This window comes from Gorilla gorilla, chromosome 2 (assembly GCF_029281585.2).
Source record: "Gorilla gorilla gorilla isolate KB3781 chromosome 2, NHGRI_mGorGor1-v2.1_pri, whole genome shotgun sequence".
NCBI classification, from domain to species: domain Eukaryota; kingdom Metazoa; phylum Chordata; class Mammalia; order Primates; family Hominidae; genus Gorilla; species Gorilla gorilla.
This window is the reverse complement of record NC_086017.1, coordinates 97,213,892-97,228,140: the sequence shown is the minus strand read 5'-3', so window position 1 is coordinate 97,228,140 and position 14,249 is coordinate 97,213,892. Positions and strand designations below refer to the sequence as shown.

Below are 14,249 nucleotides of genomic sequence, written 5' to 3'. Positions count from 1 at the left end.
GTCTTCATTATTAGGGGTTAAAAATAACTAATGACTCAGAGGGTCTGGAGCCAGCGTGGCAGAGCATTACTGAAACACATAATTTCCTTGACAGTTGTTCCTTCCTGACAATGGACTCCCCTTGCTTCTCCGAGGCAGCCTCACATCACACAGGTTTAGGCAGTAGAATGTTTTAAAAGCTTGTATTCGCTGGCCAATCAGCACAAGAGCTCCCCTTGGTGAGAGTAAACACAGGGGGCACACAAGTCCACTCTAGATACTGCAGGTTTCAGGGCAGCATCTCACCTGAACTTCTCTGTACACTGGGTACACTGGGAAGAAGTTGTAAAGGAGAGCATGATGCCATAATAGTAAATTTAGGCAATTTGGCATTTTAGACAAACAGCAATATCCATTTGTCGGGATATAACTTTCATAACTGGGTTATAGAATCCATAACTAGTTACAATCCATAACTGGGAGAAGCCAAATTGTAACTGGAGACAATACAATCAGAGATTAAATTGAAAGCCACCAGGACTCTGCTATTTCCTCCAGCTTTGCTTCTTTTGTGTGGTGATTTCAGCCTCATCTGCTGCCGCCTTTGTGAGGCAGTTTCTAGACACCATTTTTCAAGCTTTATCACACAGGGAGACTGAGCTTTGTTCTCCAGCTTTTACATACATAAACACAAAAACAAAACCCAACAAAGTCTTGAGAAAGAACTGTGATTGCCTTTGCTTCATTTGTCTTTAGGCCAGGGTTTCTCACATCAGCACTATTGAGCACAATTGACATTCTGGGTGAGATAATTGTGTGTTGTAGGTGGTTGTGTCCTGTGTATTGTAACGGGGTTAGCAGCATCCCTGGCCTCTACCCACTAGATGCCAGTGGCAACCCTCTTACCCCAAGTTGTGCAACCAAAACTATCCCTAGAAATTGTCAAATGTCCCCAGGTACCCAGGGATCAGCCAGTTCCCTGATTGAGAACTATCGCCTTAGACTTATCACCATGGTCACAAATAGAGGATCACATTACATCAAGCCAGCATGTTGAGATGAAATTGGGAAGCAAGATCAAATTCTCAGTTTGTTGTGAGCTAGGTGGCCATCCCAATTTGAGTCTTCTGTATACCTTAAATTTTCCAGCCTTGTTTTTATTTCCACCCTTTTGTCACACAGTTATTTCATTACCATAAAGGCTATTACAAGATTTCAAAGGAGTGAGAAATGAGAATTAGGACTAGGTTCCCATTTTCATAATATTTACCCAAATTGAAACATCATAATATGCATGTTCAAGCAATTCATCTCAAATGTAACATAAGAAAAGTCATTGGCTATAATTGGGTTTATACTTAACATTTTTCTTTTCATGGGGGGGAAAATTATTCAATGTGGCATTTTTATCTTTATTATTTATTTATATATATATTTTTGAGACAGACACTTGTTCTTTTGCCCAGGTTGGAGTGCAGTGGAGCAATCTTGGCTCACTGCAACCTCTACCCACTGGGTTCAAATTGTTCTCATGCCTCTGCCTCCCAAGTAGCTGGGACTGCAGGTGTGCACCACCACACCCAGCTAATTTTTTCTATTTTTTAGTAGAGATGGGGTTTCAGTCTTGGCAAGGCTGGTCTTGAACTTCTGGCCTCAAGTGATCCACATTCCTGGGCCTCCCATATTCATTGTTTTAAAGTTTTCAATAAATCAAGGAAAATCAATTTTTATTGGCTAAAAGGGAGGCATAAGAAAGCCTACTTCTTATGATTGCAAAAGTTAAGTAAATTTGTAATATAACATAGAATAAACATTCTTATGGTTATTCATAACCTCTGAACAAGCTCAGTTGTTGTTTATGTATCATTTTCCATGTTAAGGTCTATTTATTAAGTAAGTTTGTAAGATCCTACTTGATTTCTTATTCATAGATTTTGCAATTTAATCTTAGGAGTTCATACCATATCATTTCATTATGTGTATTTATTAGACCTTGTGATTATGGACATAACAAGGAATAGAAAAAGATAAGCACTAGAATTCTGGCTTACTGGCTTAATAGAATCAAGGAAAAAACCTGACCCACCCAGGAAGGCCTCAGAAAATGAGTAGAGCGTGTGTTTTGTCCTTGAAATTTCTGCTATTTTTTTGATTTATAAGCAGTCCAAAAAAGAATCCTATAAATTAAAACATATACTCCTGCATCTTAATTTTCATACGGACCCCAGTGGTAGATTTACAGTCATTCAGGACCTACTCCATCATCATTAAATTGTGCTTGTCAGCATTTTATTGCTCTTCTTGAAGATAAATTCTTATCTCAGAGGTTCCCACAGTGATTATCATCATGGCCTCTTGCTTTTATCATGCATGGGGATTTTGACAGAGCCATTACTCCTGCAGATCTTACATGTTTTACCTTCTTCACAAGATATCATTATTTAGTTATCTAAAAATATTCTGATTGCTTTTGTTCCTTCAGAGTTTTCCACAGCTTTTTTCTCTCTTCCTTCCTCTCTCTTTCTTCTTTTCTATCTTTTCTTCTTTCCTTCTTTCTGTTTCCTTAAAAATAATGTTAGTTTTTCTAGACCTTATTTTTAATTACATAATTTTGCATTCTGCCATATTTGGTAACAATTTGCCTTCATGTTACTCATTAGAGAGAAATAAATATTCTCCCTAAAAATGTAATATTCAGTGACGAATAAAAATATTCTGTATCCCTAACCTGTCATTCATAAAATTAAAACTACATATGCACTGTTTTTATTCCTTTTTGCTTCTAAAAGACAGACTTTTAAGACTTTTGATAATATTTTGATATATTTCCAAGAGAATCTCATGTTGGTCGTGGTGGTGATGGTGGTTGTAATTTGACAATCTATTCTTCTTAAGTAAAAATATTCTACAAACATAAAATTATTTCTGTTTATTTTATATATTTAGGAAGTAAGTTATAGGAAACCAAAAACTAGAGAAAAACATTTGTAATTAATGTGATGGATAAAAAGTGACATTCATAATATATTGATTAAAAAGAACACTAATGTTACAATAACTGAGAAAAACATATAAAAACATTGTGAGAAAATTGATAGAAGTAAATGTCTAGTATTTAAGACAAATTTTTAACTTCAATGAAAATCAGAACACTTGAATACAATCTTCATGTTTTAAGTCAGCAGATATTTTTGAAAATCAGAACAATTAAAAACCAATGTTGTCTTATAAATTAGCAGCACTTTGAAAATAATGGTGTATTAATTTCCTAGGGCTGCCATAACAACGTATCACAAACTGGATGGCTTAAAACTGCGTAAATTTATTTTCTCATTTAACATAGTGGCTCACGCCTGTAATCCCAACACTTTGGGAGGTCGAGGCAGGAGGGTCACTTGAGACAAAGAGTTTGAGACCAGTCTGGGCAACACTGAAAGACTGTCTTTAGAAAAAAATAAATTTAGCTGGGTGTGGTGGCGCATGACTGTAGTCCTAGCTACTCGGGAGGCTGAAGTGGAAGGATCTCTTGAGCTGGGGAGTTTGAGGTTGCATTTAGTTATGATCATGCCACTGCATTCAAACCTGGGTGACGAACAAGACCGTCTCTAAAAAAAAAAAAAAAAAACAAACAATGTTTTTAAGAGTTTGACATTTCTAATAGGATTCTGTAGAGGGATAGAACTAATGGAATATATATTCCATTACGTATTAATATATAAATATTAATTTATTATTAAGTTCATTAAGTATTAACTCACATGATCTCAAGGTCCCACAATAGGCTGTCTGCAGGCTGAGGAGCAAGGAGAGCCAGTGTGAGTTCCAAAATTGAAGGACTTAAGAGTCTGATGTTCAAGGACAGGACGCATCTAGCACAGGATAGAGATGTAGGCTGGGAGTCTAGGCCAGTCTCTCTTTTTCACATTTTTCTGCCTGCTTATATTCTAGTCATGCTAGCAGCTTAGATTTTGCCCACCCAGATTAAGGGTGGGTCTGCCTTTCCATCCCACTGACTCAAATGTTAATCTCCTTTGGCACAGACACACCCAGGATCAATACTTTGTATCCTTCAACCCAATCAAGTTGACACTCAGTATTAACCATCACAACATTAGAAGTCAATTTGTTGAGAGGGACATATTTCCTTTGAAGCTCCTAAAGGACATTAATCCTCCCTTGTCTCCTCCAGCTTCTGGTAGTGCCAGGCATTCCTTGGCTTGTAGCAATGTAACTCCAATCCTTGCCCCATCTTCATATGGCAGTCTTTCCTCTGTGTCTGTGTCTCTTCTCCTCTTATAAGGACAGTCATACTTAATTCGATATGACTTCATCTTAATTTGATAATATTAGCAAAGACCCTATTTCCAAATAAGATTACATTCAAAGTTCCCAGTGGCTATTACCCCAGCATATCTTTTTGGAGACACAATTTAACTCATAACAGATACTATTTATTGCTGACAAATGAGTAAAGTCTTTCTGAAAAGAAATTTAGCAAAATTCTTTCTTCTACTAATTTCTTTTGTGTGAATCCACCCTGAAGATAAACAGAAACATAAATTTTAGTCATATGCAAAAGGTTACTTGCCACATTATTCATTATTTAGAAGCAATTCAAAGTAAAAAATGGGGAATTACTGAGTCATTTTGATACATCCCAATAATATTATGAAGCCACTAGAAATGTTTAAGTGCTTAGCATTGCAGAAAATCCAAGAGATACTAACAAATAGCAATTAGGTTACATTTGCTACTATAAAATTAACCAAAATTAAAACAAACAAACAAGCAAACATACAGCCTCAACAAAAAAACACCACTGGTGAATGTATGAGAAAATGAGCATTCTTTTCCACTGCTGGTGGGAATCTAAAGTGTTCAAAAGCTTCCTGGAAGGTCATTTGGCAATACATGTCAATGCCTTAGCAATGGTCCTGTATTTGGCTTACCAATTCCACTTCCAGGAATTTACTTTAAAGAGATAATCTTGGATATGCACAAAAATGTATCAATGAGAATGTTTGCTGGAGTTTATCACATGTAAAAATAGCTACCTAGATGTTCAATACCAGGATATTGCTTAAATAAATAATAAGACATCTAGGTGATAAAATACCATATATTTAGTGACATGGAAAGATATTGCATATTTCCATTTAAAAAAAAGAAAATGGATTATAAAACAGTGTTCATGGCATCATCCCATTGGCATGAAGTTTAAGCCACTCCCTGAATGTAGAACTAACCACTATGGACTTACAAATCAACTTTTACAAGAGTGGTGAGGTTATAGGTGCTACACAGTGCTCTTGTGAATTAAATAAGTTAAAACAGTTTTCAAAATTTCTCATTTTCTCTTTTGAAGTTGTTCACTGACTCAAAAAAGGATTTTGTCACAATTTCATCTTGGATACGTCTGCAATATTGAAGTAGATGAATTCTTGAAGTATCCTGATATTCAGAATTAGGGAAGACCTAGAAAAAATTGTACTGCTGCCAGTCCTCATGAAGACACATGAGATTCAGTCAGGAAATGGGAAATTTTATGCACATAAAATTTCCTTTTACATATATAGACACAAATAAATAATAATATAAATCTGACTAGTATTATATTGAAAAGACTGCCCTATTGCTAAATATCTGAATGTTAGAAAAAGACATTTTAGAAATAAACCTGTAATAGAGTACAAAAATTAAAATATATTAGCCTAAAAATTACAAAGTTTTCTGGGGAGTTGGAGATTACTTGATTAAAAAGTTGTATTCACAGAAAAAAATGCAAAAATGCAAGAATTTTTTTGGAATAACCAAGTTGGCAATGTGTAATATCATCACAATGTTGGAACTTCTTTTTCTGTTTTGGTAAATTTGTGGCTCAATCATTATACTTCCCAATATGTTATACTTTATTTTTATTCTAAAGCCCTTTCTGTGTGGTTATGGTTTTAACATTACTCTCTTGTTCCAAGACACATAAGCTCCAACAAAATTAAATAACTCTTTAGAAGACAGTTTCACTATTCTTATTCTCTATCCCTTGCCCTTAAATAACAAATCCCTTCTCCTAAAATCAGGAAGTTGGCAACATATATTTTAGAACAAGCCAAAAGATGGCTCAGTAGATGCATATAGCAAATTTTTACACACACAGAAGTTTTATTTCTTCTAACAATTTGTTTTGTGGGTAGTTGCTGTACTTTTTAATACGGTTTGCTTGTGTAGACATGTCCTTTCATAAAATGAGAGCAAGAAGTGAGCATTCCTTATTGAACCTGTTAATCCTGATTCCTGCCTAAGTAGTCCAATGAGATGTTTATGCTCAGGTAAGGCTTATCTTATTTTTTCCAACTACTTGGTTTACGGCAGTTGGTCTCTTACCAGGTGGGCTTTTCCATAGGCCTGCCTCTTGACATGGCTGTCATATGTTTTTGAGTAAGTAATTCAAGAGATTGGATGAGAAATATTGCCAAGGTGAAAGCCATGGTCTTTTCATAACTTCCTAACATCTTAGTACTGCTGTCATTTACTATAAATCAGAACTGACTCAACAAGTCCAGTTCACACTCAATATGAAGGAATTACACAAAGGTGTGACTTCTAAAACCAGTGAATCATTGAGGTCATCTTAAAGGTTGCTTACCACATCAACCAAAGTTTGAGAACACTGCTTTACAGGTGGCATTCAAAAATCAAGTGGAATGGATAAATTGCTTAAAAGGTATTTAGATGGAAATAAATTTCAGTGGATATATTTCAGGAACCAGGCAGAGGGACTAGCCAGAAGAAGGTGTAACTCTGGTTGCAGAGCTCACATTGTGGAGAAAAGCCTCATGTCTAGGTTACTGAAGAGAGTACTAAAGAAGTAAGAAACTTAGCCTAGCCTGGGAACTGGGCACGTGGACAGGAAGAAGTTATGATTCAGGAACTCACATAGAAGCCATTTGAATCTGGAAAGGCAACTTCTGCTAGATTCCATCGTTCCAGCTCAGGACCTAGGTAAGAAAGGAAGACTTGAATCTGGAAAGCTTCATGAGCTCACCTTTGAGAACCAAAAATGGGAAGAGCTGAAATAAGTCGTAGAACAGCGGTTCTCAAACTTTTCTTGGTGTCTGAAGCACTTAGCAACTTGATAAAAATACAAAGATTTGGGCCCTATTTTACTTCAACAAGCCTGCCTCTGTGTGCTTCACAAACATTCTAGGTGTTCTAATACAGACCAAAGTTTGAGAACCACTGCCTTAGAAGGACTGCTTACGTTCCCGAAGGAATCTGCTATGTACTGATTTATGATAATTGACTCACTAAATTAAAAAACCAGTGCTAAACTCTAACACAGTTCATGGCATAAATATGAATGTGCACACTTGTAGACATAAGTGAAGTAAAAGATTATTGCAACTAAAAACATTCCAAGGAAAAGGACTGTGCTTTTATGTTGAAAGAACAAATCATGGCTGGCACTGATTAATAGATTCTGTTCTCTCAGGCTGGCAAAATGCAAGAGTTTTCTTTGCCAGAAATAGGAAAATGTACACCCAGGCCAGCATCTGGAAGTTATTCTTAAAGAAATGTGACATTAGATAAAATGAGAGTGGTGGGTCAATTTCTATTTACCCATTTCACTGGTCCATGCTGACTAAAGTTTAATGCAACTTTAAACTAAAATCTTCACCCTGTTTTTCATTCTCTTCCTTCTTGTTGTGTCATGTTTATTTCCAAATCCATTTAAAAAAGAGATACTGGTGGCATTCTATTAAGACTTAGGTGAACTATGGACCTTAATTATTCTTTTTATAAAATTTGCTTAAGTAAAAAGGATCCTAGAGTGGAATATATATAATATTTGAATTCAGAGTCACCTGGCTGTAAATGCAAGTGACTATGAAACCTTAAGCAAGTGTTTCAACTTTTCTAAAGTTCTTTATGTGTACATGGGTAGATCACCTGACCACTTTGAAAAATTATAATTGGAGTAATAAATGATGTATACGAAATACTCAACTCTAGTAGGCACTCGATAAACTGAACTATTATTACTACTAATCACTGATACTTCCTAATTCTGTAAAGATCAAAAGACATTAGTAACACAATGTTATGTTCAGAATCAGGTGCAGGTTATATCTAGTAGGTATTTCTGATTTTCTGTTTTGAAGTTAGTATTGTAGGGTAGTGGTCAAGAGCACAGATTCAGAATCCAGCCAAGTTCAAATTTAACATTGCCATTCATTAATAGTGTATTCTTCGATGATTATGTAGATAATTTACTTAACCTCTACCTTGCTTTCCTAATCTGTAAAATGGAGAAAATAATGATGCACCAACCTAATGGGAATTTGTAAGAATGAGGTTACTATTTGTAAAGCAATTACAAGAAAATATACCATGTGTGTTAGTTGTTGTTCATAATAATCACTTTAAAAAAAAAACTTCGTCCTTTACCTCAGCTACGAATTTTGGATGTTGTTTACAAAAGAAAACAATGGGTTGAATTTTCTCTTTGTGCAGGTTTCAGCTTTTTGATGGGATGATATTACCATATCCCTCTAAATTGTTTTATAAGGTTTTATCCTGATTATATGATATAGCTCTTCCAAGGAGGTGAGCTGCTCCTTGGGGTGCCAGACACTTTTGGGAGCTGCAATTAATTATTTGAGGGAAGATAGCTCCATCCATAGAATTACTCTCCTTTCAATAAACTAATTAGTACCCATGTGATCTGAGCATGTGAAGGCACTAACCAAACGTGCCTGTCTGGCTCTCAAGGAGTGACATTCCTTATGAAAACTTTGCTCAGAATTGAAATAATGGGAGAGAGTGGTCCAATTTTTTTCCCTCTCTGACAGCACATAGTAGTAGGATATTCTGTGTAGTGGATGACAAATATATGTGATTAATGATAATAGTAAAAATAGAAAAATATTTTCCTATATGTTTGAGAAAGTGTCATATTAATTCACTTGTTTTCTCAGGTTGTTTAAAAGACTTGTTTACTTCGAAGGCTGTCTTCATCTTAAAATGAAAACTGGTATGCCAGTACTGATGGAGAGAGAAGCTTTGGAGATACGTATATTTGTTATGGTTATTTGGGGAAAATAAAGGTGACCTCAGGTAACCTCAGATGTGGGAATGTTTTTCCTGACTATACTATTACTGATATTAATTTATTTGCTAGGCTGGCGGGTGAAAAATCTGCTACCTTGAGAGGACTTTATATAAAGCATCTTCCCTATTCCAGTGTGTTTTTGGGCATTCACTCTTTGAAACTATTAAGATGCATGTATAACACACATCAAGTTGATGTCAAGTATCAAAGTTTGTCTGATGTCTGCACAGCCCTAGGGACAGAGAGCCACTTTGATTTTATCTCATAGCTGTGACCTGAGCACTTCAAATGAATGGAAAATGAAAGTATCATGTGTGGAGAGTTGTTTGGATTCCCAACTCCCAGGAAGAGATTTGGTGGCTCTCACTAAGAATTCATAGGCTTCTTTCTATGAACACTGAATTATCCATGATTGAGAATCCCCTGCAATTCAAACATGGAAAAAGTCTGAATAGGGAAGGTGGAGAACAGTATGGAAAGGGTCAGATCACTGAGTGGGAACAATACCTTGCTGCTTGTTTCCTGGGGGGACGTAGCCACAGAGAGAGGCACTAGTACCAGAACAGGAGGCACCAGAAGGGCAAGGAAAGTAATGACAGTATTACAGAGACCAAAGGCACAGACAGAGAAACTCAAAAGGAGGAAACAGGCTTGTTAGAAGTGTATCATACTGTCCAGAATGTGCAACTGCAGAAGAGATAGACTGTAAAAGGAGAAGAGCAAGAGAACAAAAGTACAGAGGTAGTTTATCTTGAGTCACCTCCAAAACTACAGGACCCTGTTGATATGGTTTGGCTCTGTGTCCCCACCCAAATCTCATGTCAAATTGTAATCCCGACATGTTGAGAGAGGGACCTAGTAGGAGGTGACTGAATCGTGGGGGTGTTTTCCTTCATGCTGTTCTTGTGATAGTGAGTTCTCATGAGATCTGGTGGTCTAAAAGTGTTTGGCAGTCTCGCACCTCGCTCTCTCTCCTGCCGCTATGTAAGACACGCCTTGCTTCCCCTTTGCCTTCTGCCATGATTATGTTTCCTGAGGCCTCCCAAGCAATGCAGAGCTGTGAGTCAATTAAATCTCTTTTCTTTATAAATTATCCAATCTCAGGTAGTTCTTTATAGCAGTGTGAAAATGGACTAACACAGAAAGTTGGTATGTAGAGAAGTGGGACATTGCTATAAAGATACCTGAAAATGTGGAAGCAACTTTGGAACTGGGAAACAGGCAGAGGTTGGAACAGTTTAGAGGGCTCAGAAGAAGACAGGAAGATGTGGGAAAGTTTGGAACTTCCTGTAGACTTGCTGAATGTTCTTGATCAAATGCTGATAGTGATATGGACAATGAAATCCAGGCTGAGGTGGTCTCAAATGGAGATGAGGAGCTTATTGGGAACTGGAGCAAAGCTCACTCTTGCTATACTTTAGCAAAGAGACTGGTGGCATTTTGCCCCCACCCTAGTGATCTGTGGAAATTTGCACTTGAGAGAGATGATTTAAGGTATCTGGTCGAAGACATTTCTAAGCAGTAAAGCATTAGAGATGTGACCGGGCTTTTTCTGAAAACGTACAGTCCTATGTGTTCAGAGATGGTCTAAAATTGGAACTTATGTTTAAAAGGGAAGCAGAGTGTAAACATTTGGAAAACTTGCAGCCTGACCATGTATAGAAAAAAAAACTATTTTGGGGGGGAGGAATTTAAGCCCAAGTGCATTTAAGCAGAAATGCGCATAAGTAACAAGGAGCCAAATGTTAATAGCCAACACAATGGGAAAAATGTCTCCAGGGCATTTCAGAGCTCTTCGAGGCAGCTCTTCCCATCACATGCCCAGAGGACTACGAGGGAAAAATGGTTTTATGGGCCAGGCTGTGGGCCCAGCTGCTCTGTGCAGCCTTGGGCCACAGCAACCTGTGTCTCAGCATTCCAGCTTCAGTCATGGCTAAAGGGGCCAAGGTAAAGCTTGGGCCACTGCTTCAGAGGGTTCAAACCCCATGCTTTGGTGGCTTCCATGTGGTGTTGGGCCTGGGGGTGCACAGAAGGCAAAGGTTTAGGAACCTCCACCTAGATTTCAGAAGATGTAGGGAAACACCTAGGTGGCCAGGCAGAAGTCTGTTGCAGGGGCAGAGACCTCATGGTGAACTTTTACTAGGGCAATAAAGAGGGAAAATGTGGGACTGGAGCCCCCACACAGAGTCCTTAGTGGGGCACTGCCTATTGGAGCTGTGAGAAGAAGGCCATCGTCCTCCAGACCCCAGAATGGTAAATCCACCAACAGCTTGCAGCATGCAGCTGGAAAAGACAGAGACACTCAATACCTGTTCGTGAGAGCAGCCACAGGGGTGGTACCCTTCAGAGCCACAGTGGGGGAGCTGCCAAAGGCCTTAGGAGCCCAGCTTTTGCATCAGCATGGCCTGGATGTGAGACATGGAGTCAAACAAGATTATTTTCAAGCTTTAAAATTTAATGACTGCCCTGTTGAGTTCCAGACTTGCATGGGGCATGTAGCCCCTTTGTTTTGGCCCATTTATCTCATTTGGAATGGGAGCATTTAACCAATGCCTGTACCCTCATTGTATCTTGGAAGTAACTAACTTGCTTTTGATTTTACAGGCTAATAGGCAGAAGGAACTTGTGTTATCTCAGATGAGACTTTTGGGAACAAAAGACTTTTGGATTAATGCAGGAATGAGTTAAGACTTTGGTAGGCTGTTGGGAAAGCATGATTGTGTTTTGAAATGTGAGAAGGACATGAGATTTGGGACGGACCAACAGCAGAATGATATGATTTGGCTCTGTGTCCCCACCCAAATCCCATCTTGAATTGCAATTCCCATGTGTCAAGGAAGCAACCTAGTGGGAAGTGACTGGATCATGGGGGTGGATTTTTCCCTTGCTGTTCTCCTGATAGTGAGTGAGCTGTCATGAGATCTGGTTGTTTGAAAGTGTGTAGCACTTCCCAATTTGCTCTCTCTCTCTCCTGCTGGCCATGTGAATATGTGCCTGCTTCCCCTTTGCCTTCCACCATGATTGTAGGTTTCCTGAGCCCTCCCCAGCCTTGTGGAACTGTGATTCAATTAAACCTCCTTTCTTTAGCAATGTGAAAAGGGACTAGTTCACCTGGTAATATTGTAACTGAATATCGAGTAGATACAATGGATTCTCAATCCTGTGGAGACACATATACAGATTCAATAGAAAAGGAGAGTACATGACTGCTTTTCAAGAGCAGGAATGACATACTGACCTAGTTAATCATGGCCAGATGACATTTACAAACTCTCCTTATGAAGCAGGTTTAGTATACAAAGGTAAACTCACATTATCTGATATGTTTATAATCATGGGTGAGGTTTGATTTAACTATCCAGTAAAATCAGTCAATTATTTATTTTTAGTATATAATTAAGTCACTTTTAACAAATCCCATTGGTTTTACAAGTTTAAATAAAGTGCTATACCAAAAAGTTATGCATATATAATGAATGTTTCATCATCAGCACCCTCACCAGTAAAAACTGGTTGTTAAACTTGACTGCAGTGTGACTCTATGTTAAAATACAGGTGTTCAAATATAACAAGCAGCATGGGAATATCTACATTTCTAAAACTTCTCAAGGGGTGTTCTCTGAAGTAGAGGTGTTTAATATTTCCAAGAGCTCTGTGGGAAAAGAATATACTATCTAGTACTGTTACCAGGGGACGGTTTTCAGATTCTTGGTGTTTTGAACAAAGAATTGGACAAAAATGCACAAATAAAGCAAGGAAAGAATGGAGCAACAAAAGCAGAGATTTTTTGAAAATGAAAGTACACTCCACAGGGTGGGACCAGTGGAGCAACCACTCAAGGACCCGAATACAGAATCTTTCTGGGTCCAAATACACCCTAGAGGTTTCCCATTGGCCACTTGGTGTTCACCCCGTGTAAATGAAGTGGTGGTCTGCAATCAGCCTGGTTGTGGAAAGCAAACAATTAGAGGCTGAAGTGAAGTTACAAAGGTCACACTCCTATGCAAACATCTGAAATGAAGTTACAAAATTAAGTTACAAAGTTGCACTTCTATGCAAACGAAGACTTGGCCTGCAATCAGTCTGATGGGTTGCAAACCACAACCGATTAGAGGCTGAAGTGAAGTTACAATGTTACACTCTTTTTTGTTTTTGTTTTTGTTTTTTCTTTTCTTTTCTTTTTGAGATGGAGTCTCCCTCTGTCACCCAGGCTGGAGTGCAGTGGTGCAGTCTTGGCTCACTGCAACTTCCACCTCCCAGGTTCAAGTGATTGTCCTGCCTCAGCCTCCCGAGTTGCTAAGACTACAGGCAGATGCCACCGCGCCTGGCTAATTTTTTTGTATTTTTAGTAGAGACGAGGTTTCACCACATTAGCCAGGATGGTCTCCATCTCCTGACCTCGTGATCCACCAGCGGCAGCCTCCCAAAGTGCTGGGATTGCAGGTGCCAGCTTGGTTGCAAAATGCAATTGCAAAAAGCAAACCAGTCAGAGATACTTTTAATTTCCCATCTGCTGCACAGAAAAGGTGGCCGTGCAGAACCGGTGCCATGCAGAAGAGTTGGCCACGCAGAAGAGCAAAAGCAAAAAGCCACCACTCAGAGGTACTTTCAATTTTCCATCTGCTGCACAGAAAATATGGGGGTTTGCAAAGGGAGTAGCCTCTGGTCCTTTTGTTACTTAGCTGTGGAAAGTTAGGGTTTTCCTTTCAATTTAGTTCTAGGAAGTCAGAGTGAAATGGCTTTAACTTCCTGTCTCCAGACCCTATTCTCCTACCTCAGTACATTCCGCTCTCACTGTATGAAAATGGCTAGAGGAGACACCTATTTGTGATGAGCAGATTTCCTTCCAATGATTCATCATATCATTAGCATATTATAAGAAACAACCTTTTAAACGTTTTATCTTTACTTATGAGGTCTGCTTATGAGAGAACATTATATGTAACTTTACACAAAGTCTTACGGGAAACATTTTTCTCAGCACTCAGTACCCAGCAAAGTACTGAGTAACTAGTTGGACTTTATCTTGTGGACAATTGAATCACATAATGTATTGTGTTTCCCATTTTTCTTTGGCTTCTAGAGAGGTTTGAAAACAATATTGGGGTCCATCTATATCAAATTCAACAGATCTTATTGTATGCATTTCATGTACTAACCT

At 38.2% G+C, this 14,249-nt stretch overlaps 1 long non-coding RNA gene across 1 annotated transcript in view; it reads right to left on the bottom strand.

Annotated features, from left to right (window-relative positions):
- Positions 1-4,238: 4,238 nt before the first annotated feature.
- Positions 4,239-14,249, bottom strand: part of LOC129532350 (uncharacterized) — a 67,850-nt gene continuing 57,839 nt past the window's right edge. The window contains exons 2-3 of the long non-coding RNA XR_008678045.2: positions 6,913-6,974; positions 4,239-4,516 (exon numbers count right to left, since the gene is read on the bottom strand). This is a non-coding gene — a long non-coding RNA (uncharacterized lncRNA). The remainder of the gene's footprint in view (positions 4,517-6,912; positions 6,975-14,249) is intronic.